Source organism: Poecilia latipinna, unplaced genomic scaffold (genome assembly GCF_001443285.1).
Source record: "Poecilia latipinna isolate Pla-1442-1.1 unplaced genomic scaffold, P_latipinna-1.0 Scaffold90, whole genome shotgun sequence".
NCBI classification, from domain to species: Eukaryota; Metazoa; Chordata; class Actinopteri; order Cyprinodontiformes; family Poeciliidae; genus Poecilia; species Poecilia latipinna.
Window position 1 is genome coordinate 451,517 of NW_015112706.1, and position 12,830 is coordinate 464,346.

The following is a 12,830-nucleotide window of genomic DNA, read 5'->3' on the forward strand; positions in this document are numbered from 1 at the left end:
AGCACATACCTGCTCAGGGTGTAAGCCCATCTACGGAACATGAGGCCCCTCTGCTAGATATGTAAAAATGATGCATTTGGCTTTTTTGTATCTGACGGTCTTTTTATGCACCTTCATTCTGCTGTGAATGAGTCCCATAGATCCAGATGTTAGCTCACATCCAGATGTTTATTTTTTCTTAAATCAAAACTCCAAATGTCAAAAAACTAGTTCTTAAATGCTTAAAATAAGACCATCAAAGGTTAAGTGTTGACGATTTTGAGCTGTCAGTTGCCATATAATTCAGTAGAGATTTTAATCCTGTGGTTATTTTCATGACATGTGCATGAGTCAGGTTGTGTGCATGTGTTTGGCCAACCATGACGCCTTTTATCAAGGCACAGTGCAGCTAAAAGCAGTCCAAACGTCACACAAAAATACTCATGGCTGTGTCATATCAGCTAATTTCATCGGTTTGAGGAAGTGGAAGAAAAGGAGAAATATTTATCAGTCTTTATATAAAAAAAAAGTGGTAGACAGTGGGAGAAAGTGGAAGCAAACGAAGGCTGACAGGGAGATTAAGCCGCCTACTATTTACCTGGTTGATCCGGGGAGAAGCTAACTGGAATGAGGAGTGGCCACAGAAGGTTGTCACACAAGGTCTGTCAAAAAAAAAAAAAAAGTGCAGAACACGGAAAATTCAGCCATAATACTACACACTGCAGATTATGACTTAAGTACTTGGCAGAAATGCTTGTTTGTAGAAATACTCATACCTTTGTGAGTAGTTTAAAAACATCTTTATGTTTTTAATCATGAAAATGTTCAGGTTTTAAGAGTTTGCATAAGCTTCTTATAAAACCAGCATGGCAGATACATTAGACATGCATGACATTATGACCTAAAAGTTTATGGGCCTGATTTTTGCTGCCAAAACTTCACCTGACCTCCTTAGGCATGGACTCATTTATAGCCCTGAAGGTGTGTTTTGGTATCTAGAAGTGGGATGTTAGCAGCAGATTGCTAAAGTCCCATAAGCTATTAAATGGGCAACCACTGATCAAACTTATTTGTTAAGCATAACCAGAGGAAAGCCAAGTCAAGACCCCAGGCTCAATGTTTTGCTCTTCAAACCATTTTTGTCTTGTGTTAGGGTGCATCTTCCTCTTGAAAGAGGTCAAAGTGATCAGTTGTTATGAAAGGATGCAGATAGTTTGCAACAACACAGTGCTGGAACATTGCCCAAAGCATCGCTCTGCTTCCTGGTACCATGTGCTTCTCTAAGTGACATCCTGCTCTTTCTGAAAGTCTGCCTTCAGGAAGTCATCACAACATCACTCCTCCCCTTTAACAACGTTTTTATCAGCGTTGGACTGCGAAGTAGCCCATATAATCATCAGCAGAGTTCCACTTGGTGTTTGCTAATTGTTGCTGGCTAGTCTGAAGGAGCTGACTGGGGCAGACATGGGGGTGAGATGGTCTGTAAGATGGAGGTTTGGAAGTTTGGAAACTGCAACTCTGAGGAGAAGCTGTGCCTAGAAGGCAGAGCCAGGTTCCAACCAGGAGTTTTGCACAGCCGAATGGTTGTTATGGAGATTAAAGGATTTCTCAGACATGTGTGACAGAATCATGGCAACACTCCAAGTATGTTTTTGATGACCGAATAGCTTTATGACATGATGCAAAGCTAAAAAACAAAAAGGACTTTACATAACATTGCTGCTTTAGTTCTGCAGATTGCTCTGCCTTCTTCCATTGCTCCGTGGTCCAGTTCCGATAGTCTGATGTCCATTTTAGTGCTTTCAGAAACCGAACAAGAGCAGTGGACAGTATTTGCTTCTAACGTGCTTCAAAGAGCCTTGGCTGCCAGTGACCCTGTCAACAGTTCACTACCATTTCTTTCACTTTTATAGGGTACGGTGGATTGCTGGTATTCGCGGGGGTTAGGGACCACAGCTGCCCACAAATAGTTGGCATCCACGGACACCTAATACTCCAATAAAAATGCTTCTAACTGTTTTGTTTTAATAGTTCAAACACCAAACATACTGCAGTGCACTGTGGAAAATGCACAAGCTTGTATTAGTCTCTGTGTTGGAGGGAGCAGCCAATCATTCAAATGTCATGTAGCTTGTCAAGTGTCATTGCTCCTAGGCATTTCAGCTTTCCAAGGTGCATTTTCTTTCAAGTATTTTAGAACAAAAATCCACAAATAGGCAGATTTTCCAAGAATAATTAGGAGTTATGTTACACAGAAAAATCCACAAAGAGGGTAAAACAAATATCTTTAGCCGATTTTCTCTTCCATTAACTTTGAAGACAGCTTAGTAACTAGCTGCTAATTTGCCACCTTTTAACAGGTGAAGATATAATCTGTAATTCACTTCTTCTGTCAGGTATCACAATATTATGATCAATACCAACAGTACACAGTCTTACAAATTGAGTTTTGGCCCCTTACAAATTTTTCCTGTTTTCACTTTTTTTTGTCACACTCACATGTTCAAAGGTTACTTGAGTAAAAATACTAAAATCTTTTTTAAATTATGAATTTATCCCAACCAAATGAACTGCCCCCTGAAGCTAGTAATGAGCCTTTCTAGTCTTGGTGGCAACAACTGTCTTCAAGTGTTTGGCAAAGACTGGCAATAATTCTTTTTATTTACTGTGAAGGGCTTTCGGATTTATAACTTGACTTTGAATAGGCCTCTTCAAATCCTGTATTTTTATTTTTTTAGCCAGTTAGAGGTAGAGGTGTGCCTCAGATTGTCATCTTGTTGAATGACTCGGAGCGCTTTAGGTCCAAGTCACAAACTAATGGTCCAACTCTATTGGTTCTATTAGTACTTGCAAGTCGTCCAGGTACCGAAGAAGCAAATTAACCCCAGACCATCACACAACAACCACCATGTTTCACTGTGGTGTGTAGCTGTGACGGAGGAGCCGTCACGAGCCAGGACTTAATTATGAGTCTGTGTCAACATGCCCACACACAATCGCTAACTCTGTTACAGGTTAAACTGATGCGGTTCATCGTGGGTGCACACACGGTGTTCCTGCTTCAGTTTGCATCCATCCTAACCCGTTTTCACTTCCAAACATTTTCCCGGTTTTTTGTTTTCAAGCAGGGTTATTTCCGGTTGTGGCGCACCAGGAGTCATGTGATGACGTAATGACGTCATCGGAGCATGCTGAGTGTTCTCTATTAAATTGATTATTGTATTTTTGATTACAAGTTTATTTATTTTCCTTATTATTATAATTTGTTTTATATCCTTTAAGAGTTCATTTGAGTTAGAAGTAATTGTTTAATTGTTTTGTTTGCTTGATTGGTCTTTCTGTGGGCGGAGCCTGTGGCTTTAAAAGCAGGGCTCTGCGCCACAGGGAGGCAGTCTGTGGCTAGACTCCTGCCAGATCACAGCGAAGGTGATGGACTCTTACCTTGAAGGTTCTGTTGTTTTGTCTGCTTTAACCTGCCTGGATGTCCCTGTATATATATTCTTCATCTGCCACCTTTTTGCTCACTTGAAGAACTGAATAAATTTCACTAAAGTGATCTCTGGCCTTGGGCAGTCATTTTTTTGTTTGTCCAAGCATAAGAGAACCCCGTCACAGTAGCTTTCGGAAATGCTGCGTTAACTTCAAAGTAACAGGGTCCATACTCTGTAATTAGTGCACAGAATATTTCCCCAAAAGTTTTTCTCAAGAGATCTTCCAGATGTTTGTCGGCAATATGAAATGGGCCTTTGTGTTTCAACGTTGAAACTCTCCTGTGACAACTACTCCAAGTTGTCAGACAAGTTGTGTTTGAGGGAGTTCTCGATTCTTCAGGTCAGACCGCGTTCAGGAGTGGTTTCACCTTGAACCCGAAAGTGTGGCTCTTTACGGTTAATTTGTGGAGGGCAGTTGTGTTATTAACATAAGGACAACAGGATTTTCTGACTCTTGCTCAAAGTGACCAGGTCACTATGCTATGTATAACACTGCTTTAGTGTTATACATGGCATTATAAGTGAATATTTTGGTGTTTTAATGCGCACAGAAGCCACATTGGCTACCAAACTCTGAGTTGCATGAGAGTCTTTAAGTTTCCATGTTGGAATTGTAACTTCAGTTGGTCTTCGATTTTTTTTTTTTTTTTTTCCTCCCCAATTTGAAACTTGAAATTTCTGAATACAAAAGCAAAGCAGCATTCAAGTCATTTTCAAGCAGTGTGTACCTAATCTATGCAAAGAACATTCAGACAAATGTTTAGAAAGCAACGTGCAGATGACAAATTCATCTTACAGCACACAATTATATTATATCAGAGAAGGTCACCCCTTTAAGTGACATGTTAGTTTACACAATGACTGCAGACAGAAAAAAACTGAAGAAACTGAAAGGCTAAGGCAAACTGAAAAAAACATTTGATTATAAGTTGGATTTTTGCTCTTCATGGATATATTCACAACAGCCCAGCTTAAGCTCTCATCCGTTTGTCTAGAAAGTCTGGTTAGTTTGGGAAGGTGTGAATGTGCAATTGACATCTGATGGAAACTCTGGCCCGCCTAGAAACCTTGTTCTCGTTTCAATTGAAGTGAACTCTGGTATGGTTCAAATAAATATGTGGATGAAAGTGGACTAGAGACCGCTCCAAAAGCAGGAACCAAGCTCTAGCTTAGGGCATTCTGGGTAAATACAACCAAAACAAATGCAAGAGTCTAGCGCTAATGAGAGATAAGACTCAAATAAGAACTCCTATATCCAGTAAAATCTGATTCTACTCCATCTTTATTTACATTTCATGAAGAAGGAAGAAGCTCTCATGTGTTCTTTAGAGATTTTTATGTTGTTTCCTTCAGTGGTTCTTGGATCAGCACCACCACAGGTGATGTAGGGAACAGGGTTTTCTTTGGGTTCGGTTTGTTTGACACAGTGAAACCAAACTGAAAATGTAACAAATGTTGCAAACGAAATTGCGTCTACCGGATTATCAGGTGTGAAAAACCCTAAAATGTATGCCATCGGTTGGGTGGCGTTGTGTTGTCATCTCGGTTGGAGGCGGCTGCTGTTGTTACTAATAGCCGCAGGTCCTGCCGCTCTTTCAGGGTGACGGTATCAGGAACTTAAAGCCTGTAAATCTTCAGGAAACCTCCTTCCTTCCCTCTAATTCCTCATGACAGGCTGTCTCAGGCGATGGTTGGAAGGCCTGCGGGGCCGCTCCGGTGGGGAAGAAGGGTTTTACTCGGCGTGTGTGTAACTGTGGTCATAGCAGGACCACAGGGAGAGCCGCTGACCACAAGCGTGCTTCACCATGTGTAGCTTCCATCCCTGATTAAGTGTGCGTTTAAGTGTGTGGTTTCATGCTGCAGGTAGGAGGCAGAAACCTAAAATAGAAAGAGTTCAAACCCGAGGGGTTAAAAACCTCTAATCTGTCTCCTCTGCTTCCCTGAGTCAGTTGGGTGACAGCTCAGTATTTCGGGACACGTATTATATCTCATCTGCTCTGTCAGGCCTGCCTAAATGTTTGCAGACTCATCCTTTTAGCCTGCATCAATGTAACCTAACACCCAGCCTCTTTACAGTCTTCTGCTTAACTACCTGGCTGTCCAAAGGCTTAACCTGTGTCTTTAAACAAACCTATAAAATCACTGTTGGTTCCCAACACTGTTCAAACAAGACTTTTTTCTCCCCTCGGATTGGAGCCTGCAGGGGAATCCTTGGGTCCCTTTCTGTTTGATAGCGCCCACTAGTGGCTGCACAACAGTACTGTTAATGTGAGGGGATTAAAGAGGCTGTGCTCAGTCTGTCATAAAAAAAAAAAGTGAGGTTAGGGGATCGGATTTGGTTTAATAATATTAATTTATACTTTTATTTTAAAAATGATCAGGATGTGCATTATTTAATTTTCTATTTATCTTAGTTTTTCCATTTTCAAATGCCTCTTTTCTTTGAGATTCCAGGTTCTTGTGAATTATTCAGCAGTGTGTGTGTGACCCACTCCACTGTACTGTTTCTCCTGCAACAGTGTTTACATATAATTGAGTAATTACCTGTAAAAGATAGCACCCCTGTGGCTGTCATTTTCTCATCTGAATCCCCTGCGGACCAGATATTTTACTTCAGAACAAAGGAAAAAAGAAAGAAAAAGCACAACAGCTGAGCAGAGATCTCTCACTTGGCTGCTGTTGTGCATAACCACCTTCATGTTGTTTCTAAATGGGCCTTGCCGGCTCTGAAATCACAGGAAACAAGAGCGAGTCTAGAAGAAATCATTTGCCAACTCTGACTAGATGACGGTTGCTCATTCAAAATTGCACAAAATCGCAGGATGATAATTTGGCGTTCCTTTGTGGGTTTCAGAATCCCACGGTGAATGGAAAGTTGTAACAGGCACATTGTGCGTACACTAGAGGCCTCACCCACAATGGCATTTCAAAGACAAACAGCAGAGCTGTGGCCTGAGTGCCACAGAGGCGAAAGTGCTCATTCTTTTTGACATACGCCGGCCAAAGTTCAGCCTAACAGCCGTGTCATTACAGTGTAAAGGGACCTTTGTGCGGCAGACCTGTCCCTGTCCTCCGTTCCTGAAAGACTTTAAATCTGCTCATCCTCTTTCTTTCCTCTCATCTCCTCGTGTAATGCTGCTTATAAAAGTGTTGCTCTGCATTGTGCAATCAGTTTAGGTGATCTCTTTGTTTCGCACAATCTCAGATATTAAGATTGTTATACAATTAAATGAGATGTTAAATTGGTTTGTAAGTTGATTTAGATATGTGTAAAACAGTCAGTCTCAGTTGGTGTTTTGAGTAAATTAAATGAACTGTTCAGTTATTTATTAAAAAGTGAGCATTTCATCATCCCAACCTACTTTCAGTGCAATTTACACTCAAAATGAATGACGTAAACTAAAATTGAAGACATGTATTCCCAGGTTTCAGTCTTCCGCTGAGGAAATGAATGAAATTCCTTTTTATCTCGCTAAGGATATTTTTGTACTAAATTCTAAATTCATATTGGGAAGGTATTTTACTCATTTCCTCTTTCATAACATACAGATGATTAGAACCTCTAAAAATATTTCAGAGCCAGTGCAGTTTGTTGTTGCAGGACAGAATTAAAATCTGCTGAACCTGTTCTGCAAGAAAATACTGCACCTTCCTAAAGTATCCATGCTCCCTGCATGGTTTGTCGTTGTTACCTTATCACTTTATTGAAATTTTATGCAGGAGATCCACACAAAGGGGCAGATAATTGTAAAGTGGAAGAATAAGTAAGAGTATTTTGCAAATATTTTTCCAAGCAATAATAAGTGTGGTTTGTGTTTGTTTTCAGTCCCTGCAAAGCAATAAGATGGGAGAACCGTGTTCTTCTTAAATTACAGCTCCATATCTTTTTTGTCCAAACCAGTTTTACACATGCAAAGACATTTTTGCTAATTTTTCTTTGTGAAATATGAATTTGATAAAGATCAGTCATATTAGTTGATGAGCTGTAAGGTCTCGCTACAGATTCTTTACTGGATTTAGGCCTGAACTTTGACTGGACCATATGGATTCATTTTACATAACATCACAGCGCTGACTGTTTGTTTCAGGCTGTTGTTCTGATGTAAAACTCTGCTCTATAGTTCGTCTGTTGCCGCCTGTAACAAGTTTTTTTTTACCACAATTGAGCTAAATTTAGCTCCAACTAATTCTGATCCACTTTCCTTTCTCTGCTGCATGATGCTGCCACCACCATGCTTCACTGTGGGAATGACGCACGTAGTTAGAGCTCTGTCTCTTCTGACCAGGTAACTTTCTTCCACTTTGTTTTTGCTCCTGCATGTGACAAAACGTCTCCCTCTCTTTATGTCTCTTATAAAGGCCAGACCTGAGAGATGAATCTTTTTCCTTCCACTTCATAATTATGTTCTACTTTGTGTTGGTCTGTTTGTGATTGATGACAGAATGTGAAAAACTCACATTTGTAACTGGAGAGCGCTGTCCTTCCCTTTCTCTTACATTGAAGTTCACTTTTAAAATCCTATCCACCTCATGCCCTTTAAACTTGAATGTGACCTTCTTTTCCCCCCCTCTTTATGCATTTTTTGGGTAGAAATCAGCTCCAAACTGGGTCTCAGTTCAGAAAGAAGTGGTAGAAGCTGGAATATTCGGTTACGGATGCATTTCCATTCGATTGTCCTAAAGGAGGGCGAGTAGAAGTAAGCGATATGAGTTGAGGGGATCATATTAATGTAACTAACACACACCATAATCCCACAGGACTTCCTTCCCATTCTCATTAGAAGACACACCCAGGATGACAGGTAACACGAGAGCACCTTTCACAGGGTCAGATTGGAAGAGGTGGGAAAAACAGGTGAGGTTACTCTCTGATTATATTCTGCCCAATATCTCTAGTTTCTTTGATTTGTTGGCGTCTTATTTCAGTTATTCTTTCTCTTTCACTTTAACACACACACACACACACAAATTATTCCACGTGAAAGATTCATTTCGAATGCAGGAAGTGCCTGAAACACGCCACATAAGCCACTGTTTTTTTTCCCCCCCCCCGTATCAGTATTTACCCGAGTTTCTGGAGTCTCGGAGGGACAGAAATATGCTCTGATGTAATGCGCGAGATAGGGATCTTTTGTGGCTGTGTTATGAATCGCAGCATAATATGAGCGAGTGCGCGGAGAGCCGCGTTGAAGCTGGGGCTGGCGTGGAGAGGAGGGGTGGGTGGATCAAGCAGTGTCACAGGAATCCACAGTGTTGTGAGAGCTCCATACCTTTCAGCTTCATTAAACCAATTTCACGCCGAGGTGAGCTAAGAGAGGAAGCTCTGAATCTCAGCTCCGGCAACAATGGTGCATTGAAGGGATGAGGCGAAAGTAAATTAGGTACCACTTCACAGATGGCAAATTAAAATCTGAAAGTTGGATAGGAAAAGTTGAGGGTAGATGATTATGTCTTTATTGTGGTTTCTCTCCTCAATCTAGAAAGCCCTCCTTTCCTTTTAGCAACCACCTTTGCCCCCACCCCACACACCCCACAACCCTCTGAGAAAAAATAATGATCTATTTCTTGTCTGGTAATTGGTTTCTAAGATGCTCCCACTCAAAGCCTGGATCTTAAATACCAAGCTGCTCATGACCCTCCTTTCAGCCACTTAATTTGCTTTAGCTTATCAGTAAGATTTCATATCCTGGAGAATCATATAAATTAAACATTAATGTCAGGCTTATTTCAGTGCGATCATTGACCTCCACTATGCATTGACCCACTTTATCGGATTTGGTGCTCAGTATTTGTAAAGGCTTTAATGCAAAACTGTGACCTAATCATAATTGGTTATATGTTATCGTAAATTGTTTTTATGAATTTTTCAACTGAATTTTGAGCATTTGCGAAAAAGAAAAAATGCTGAGTAATTCAGGGCTCAAAGTAATCGCACACAAATGTTCCAGCAAGAAAATCTAAAGAGCGGGAAACAAAAGAAATAGTAATTAGAGTTTCCTTTCCAAACTGTTATCGCTGCTTTATTTTATTCACCTGATTTGTCTAGTTAGGTCTGGACTTTGAAAAGCATTTATTTGATCTCTACAAACTCTTGGCTGAAAAATATTCCAGGCAAATTTAAATTTGGGGGACTGCCACTATTTTCAAATTTTAATTTGAAAATTGCTTTTTCAAATAGGAAAAAGCTATTTGAATCCAGTTCTGGAGGCTTTCTGATTGGAGTTTGCATGCTCTCCCTGTGCATGTGTGGGTTCTCACCTGGTACTCCAGCTTCCTCGATGAGTAGGGCTGCTCCTCAATTACTCCTCCAGTAGTAAAGCTACTAAATGTTAATAAATACTGACAATTCAAACATAAACTAGTCAGAACCTTTAACCACCTATCCTGATCATCATATAAAATAAACATAATTACTAGACACAGAAAAAAAGAAAAACAAATCAGGAAAAAATATCAGGACAATATTTGTGCTTGTGTATAATTTTCAAGTGCCTGAATGTTAAACATTCATCTGTCTGTGTTTGCTATAATTATGAGCAGAAATTAAATATCAAGTCATCATGCTATTCCAGAAGGAGACAAAGACTTCAGGTGCAGAGAAACTGGTGCATGCTTTTATTTTCAGTAGGTTGAATTATTGTAACAAATTCCTCACTGGTCTCATCCAAAACTGAGCTGCTAGAGTCCTGAACAACACCAGGACAAGAGAGCATATCACACAAGTTCTCGGATCAGCTATTGGTCAGTTTACTTTGTATTTTGAACCAGGAAATATGGAGGAAAAGCAAAATAAGAAGCTATGCAGGAACGTTAAACCAACTTAGACAAACATTGGATAGCATGCAAACAGAAACATTACTACAGAAGCCAAATCTCAACAAGTTGATCAGGCTTCCTGTTAACTTTCTCCGAGTCTTGGCTGACAACTTCGGGGGGGGAGGAGTAGTCATGGAGTGCAGGTCAACCAATCAGAGTCTAGAGAATGTACAAGTTATGCCACATTACACACAGCTTGAGAAAAGTATTTATTTTTTATCACATTCTTCAGTCTAGAAAGAACTGAGAATGTAAATAAACTCATTAAAGAGATATCAGATGCTAAATTTGTGTAAATTACAAATTTAGCATAATTTGTCAAGCTATAAGTTATATTCAGAAGATTTAGGATACTATTAGCTAAAGACAAGAGATCATTATGACTAAAACAAACAATCAAGGATACTTTAAATATAGTTGGGGGAAGTGGTTAAAAATATGAAAACATCAGATCACTACTTCTTTGTTTTACTTAACTTCAATTTTTATAATGTTTCTGAATTATCTGTCAACAAAATGCTGATATTTTAGCCAAGTTTAATTTAGATAAATTGGGGCCTAAAAAGGTTTTCAGTTTGAAAAAAAAAAAAATCATATATGTTGTTCAGAATACTAATTTCCTCAATTGCCCCAACAAGTCTCGTTTGTCAGATTATAAATACCTTAAGCAAGTATTAAACATGCTTTTCATTAATTACTTTCTTAATTTGTATATGACGTAATATTCTAATTGTAAATGTTATGCTTTCAGTACCTATAATTTGAAAATCATCATAACAGAAATAAAGACTTTCCAACATCCATCTTTGTGTAACTGATCTATATAATGTGCTTTACTGAGTGATAAAGTTTTTAATGTGTAATTTATGGTGGCACTACAGCTGAAATGTCAATCAATCAAGTTTTTTGTATAGCATATTTCTGCAATAAGTGCTTTACATCATAAAAACACACACAAAAATAAACAATTCAAGCATTACATTTTTCCAAGTGGCATTACACATCAAAATTTTGGTCAGTGTTTAATTTATTATAGTACTAAAGTAACTCTAAACAGGTGAGTTTTAGTCTAGATTTAAAGGAAATTAGTGTTTTGTCTGGTTTACAATAGGAACAAACTTACAAATCAGGAAGTTTGTTCCTGATTTGTGGTGCATAGAAGCTGAATGCTGCTTCTACTCACCTGCTGGGAAATATCTTAAACGTCTACATTCATTACATTTTTCAAAATCAGTTATCTGTTATGTACATTTTTAACCTGCATTTCTCCATGTCAGTGTAAATCTGTGTTTCTGCTGTTTTTTTGTAATATTCCTTCAGTTCTTCACAGGAAGTGAACTGGTGGGGTCACTCTGGGAGCCACGCAGGCCCCACACAATGCCATGGCAGCAGCATGGCTTTCACTGGGCCTCGCGCTGCTGCCTTTACGAGAGCCAGACAAACGGATCCCCTTCACGCCGCAAAGCCATCAACAAGGGGAACAAAGAGGGCAGGTGCTGAGGACTGCATTGAGTGCTCACCTGCACCCAGCAGGGGAATATAGTGCGTCCAGCCATGCCAAGAGGCCCTCCACATTCACATCCCCACTCACCAGGCACTAATGGGCTAAGATGGCAAGCCAAAGAGAAATTATTTCTCTTTATTATAGGCTGAAGCAAATCAGCAGCTGATGGTGTTGAATATTACAGTGCATGTACCGTATGCACTGTTCAGTCCAAACAAACTTGGCTTCTGCAATATCTAAAGCAGGCCGTGACAGAATGCTGCTAACTGGGCATCAACGTTTAATCGGTAACAGAAGTGAGTATGAGGGAGCTGACTCTTGGATCTGCTTTTCAGATTTTTTTGTACTGACTTGAATTTTAAATAGAAAGATGTGTTGCTGGCTTGCTGAAGTCCTTACACCCCTGCAGTATTTTACATTTGATCACATTGCGACCTCAAAGAATATATTTGATTGGAATCTTGTGTCCAGGCCAAAACAAGGAAGCAGAAAGTTGGAAAGTGGATGGAAAATATTTTTTCTATTGCATACATTTATTTCAAAGACTGCCTTTTTTTTCTTGTATTCTGTTACTGTATTTTAGTGTTACTCTCTAGTCTTTATTTCAGTAGCTCTTCTTTTGTCCTTTGTTTCCATTAACCAAATAAATGTGAAATTTTCTTAATGGAAATATGTCAATTTAGAAAAAACTTATTATTTTCAGTAGAAAGTATTTGCACTCGGAGGAGGTGGCTTCTCAACCGTATCAAAATAAATGTGTTTTGCAAAACTGCAATGGAAAATATTTTTCACGTCACAGGAGTCATATGATCAACAGCCGGATGTTACTACTGTCGAAAACGACAAAGAAGACGACAAGAAGTAGCAGAAGGATGATTTTTTATTTTTTCAGACACTGTGCATCTGGCTCCACCTGAGCTCTCACAGCATCGCTCAATTGGTAAAACAGCGTTGAATCCATAGTTACTCTGTAAAATTGACAAATACAATTTTCCCAAAATGCTTGCATACGTAGCCGCTCCCAAGTACAAAGGCTTGTT

General features: G+C 39.5%; 1 long non-coding RNA gene across 4 annotated transcripts in view; it reads left to right on the plus strand.

Moving 5' to 3' along the window:
- The window catches only part of LOC106940995 (uncharacterized), a 51,431-nt gene extending 38,986 nt beyond the window's left edge, over positions 1-12,445 (plus strand). For 3 of the 4 annotated variants that reach the window (XR_001423236.1, XR_001423239.1, XR_001423241.1), the window contains one exon: positions 11,607-12,445. This is a non-coding gene — a long non-coding RNA (uncharacterized LOC106940995). The remainder of the gene's footprint in view (positions 1-11,606) is intronic. The other variant, XR_001423238.1, reaches the window with a different exon arrangement.
- Positions 12,446-12,830: the final 385 nt, after the last annotated feature.